Below are 2,813 nucleotides of genomic sequence, written 5' to 3'. Positions count from 1 at the left end.
ATACATTCTTCTCAACTCACCTGGAACATTCACCAAAATAAACCACATTTTGGCTCATAAAACACAATTGAATTTTTTTATATATATAAAAGAATCCTTGTTTTTATTTTTACGTTGCACAAATGCAGGTGACACAGTAAGCCCGTAATTCCCATCCTTACATGTAAATTAACAGCTAAAAATCTAAACTCATAATCATCTACACGATTCATAGTCATGCTCTGTGGAATCCACATGGCATCAGAGGAGAACCTAACATAAAAGACCAAGGTTCCAGGTATTACTATAAATGTCCTCTGGTACATGCAGTCAAACCGCCTACAAAGTAATTCACCTCAAGCTTCAGTGGATAAAAGAAGCAGCTGAGAACCAACACCATTCTTAAGTCTAAACGTGATTCTACCCCTTTGTCTTGTTAAATTTCCTTCCATGAAATTTTAAACTTTTAATACAATTGGATTTTACATGAATATAAATCGAAGTTTAACATAATCTCTTTCATATTCACCCTGTAATATGAATAGTCCAATGGCTGGTAAGCTAGAATAGTCCAACAATCTTTATTACAAATTAAATTTAGGATTTTATAGCAAAGTAATAATATGTTCATCCAAACATTATAAATTTGAAAAAATTCTCTTAATGCACGCAAATTAAGGTGCAAAGCTTATTCCCAACATATAATTTGTATGTGCTCTCATTTTCTGAAGTAGGGTGCAGCGGGTGTTTTTAGGACCCAGCTTACAGCAGCCCTACATCCCCAGAGATTATTGGGTCCACTAATGGCAGTGGAAACTGATCGAAGCTGCATCAACAGAGTCTGCACGCAGATTTCATTGTCGGAGTCAGCAGAAATGACGTCTTCCTTAGAACTGTGCTCCGATCGGCTGAAGATTGAGTAAGCGATCGTTGGCTCCGCAGGCCAAAGTTACACGGCTCTGCTGTGCAAAGGCTTCACTCTCTGCCTGCAGACAGTAACTTGAGGGCCTCTGAAGGCTCTGCACAGCAGGGCTGAACGTTCACATTGCTGTGCACCGCCAGCCAGCACGCCTGCAGTGCACCTGAGTTCGAGCCACGTCCTCTGGTGTTAGAACAGCATCCCCCCCGGGGAAACTGTGGATAAATGGCCAGAAGAACCCGTGGCCTAGGTAGGACAGTACCCGATTCACCCGTGCTGTGAGGCACTGCTGCCGCTGTATCCGCCGGGGCGTGTGCACAGAGAGGGCTCTGTTCCAGAACAGCTGCCTGGGGCGTGTTCTCTGAGTCCTCAGTTGAAGATGAAGATGATTCTGATTCAAGTGGGTCAAGTGGGCAGAGGGCTGCTCCACCTTCTTGATCTTCTTCAACATCAGCGTCTTTCCAGTTCTCACAGGTCTTCCTCGAGCCGTCTCCCCACACTTTGAAAAAGTATGGCTATATGTCACCCCGCCTTGTACATTTTCTATGTTTCACACTGTCATCAGTGAGTTCTCCAAAGACTGTCATGACAGCTATTAAGGATTTGCAGGATAGATGGACTTGATCTTGTGAAAACAACCGGCGCTATCTTCATTGTCTGCGCACAAAAACATTCCAGAGCATAATTCTCCAAATGGACAGAACCAGCTATTTCTTGAGTAACAATTTTATTACCACCCAGCTGTTTCCTAAGAGCTTTGAACTGATCCATTCGTTTTGATAAAAATTCACATTTAGGAGTTTTACTAACAATCTTCATTCCAATGTGCATAACATGTAAGTGGCAGTAGTCACCCACCCCAGCATCCTGTCTGTCATGCACCCGAGGCACCCTCAGATGACACTGCCTGCCTTACACTGTGGGGGGATGGGGCTCATCACTCCAGGAGCCGCTGCTTTCTGCTCCACAGTTGAACAATTTTAAAATAATAAAAAGCATACAAAATATGCTCTCAGACCACAGTGGAATTAAACTAGATATAAATAACCAAGATACCTGGAAAATCCTCAAATACTTGGGGATTGTACTGGGTTGAGCAGTGCACCACCCACCCCCCAAATTCATGTCTACCTGGAACCTGTGAAATTGACCATATTATTAATTATTCTGTTAGTTATATTAATAGAATATAAAAATGGAATAGAATAGAATAGAACGTAATATTTTAAACTGGGTGATAATGAAATTGGTATAAGAAAATTTGTGGGATGTAGCTACTGCTGTGCTAGAAAGTAAATTTATAGTCTGAAAGTTTATTTTAGGAAAAACAACAGAACTCAATGATTTAACTATACAATTGAAGAATTTTATAGAAAAAGAGAACTAAACTTTAAAAAAACAGCAAAAGAAAGAAGATTTTTTAAATCAGAGCAAATAGTATGAAATGGAAAAGAAAACACACACAAGAGAGTAGCTACAAAATCAGAAACTGTTACTCTGAAAAGACTAAACAGCAACAACAAAAAAGTAAAGCCCCAGAAACACAGAATGAGAGAAAAAGAAAGAAGGACAAAATTACCTCTACCAGGAAGGAAAAACAACAAATGTCTAAAACACTGTTACAGACAATTTATGGTTTAATAAATTTGAATATTTAGATGAAATGGATAAATTCCTAAAATAACACAGCTGATTAAAACGGACACTTTTCAATGTTTTTGGGTCCATGTGACTCTATAAATCCCCCCTACATTTTTGGCCTCATAGTAGCTATAGTTTGCTCCATTACTAGTAATAGAATAGTTCTTACCTTACACAGTGTACCTGTAAGTCAGACAATAACAAGGGAGTGAGTGCACACTGTGTCTTATTATGGAGTTTCATCATCCCAGGTGACTGCTTTTATATGTCACTC

The 2,813-nt window shown here is 39.7% G+C and overlaps 1 pseudogene; it reads right to left on the bottom strand.

Moving 5' to 3' along the window:
- Positions 1-1,019: 1,019 nt before the first annotated feature.
- LOC102999479 (vacuolar protein sorting-associated protein VTA1 homolog) lies at positions 1,020-1,669 on the bottom strand (annotated as a pseudogene).
- Between the last annotated feature and the right edge of the window lie 1,144 nt (positions 1,670-2,813).

The sequence above is a fragment of the Balaenoptera acutorostrata genome, chromosome 14, assembly GCF_949987535.1.
Source record: "Balaenoptera acutorostrata chromosome 14, mBalAcu1.1, whole genome shotgun sequence".
In the NCBI taxonomy this organism is placed as follows: Eukaryota; Metazoa; Chordata; class Mammalia; order Artiodactyla; family Balaenopteridae; genus Balaenoptera; species Balaenoptera acutorostrata.
Note: the sequence above shows the minus strand (reverse complement) of the source record. Positions and strands in the feature narration are given on the sequence as shown.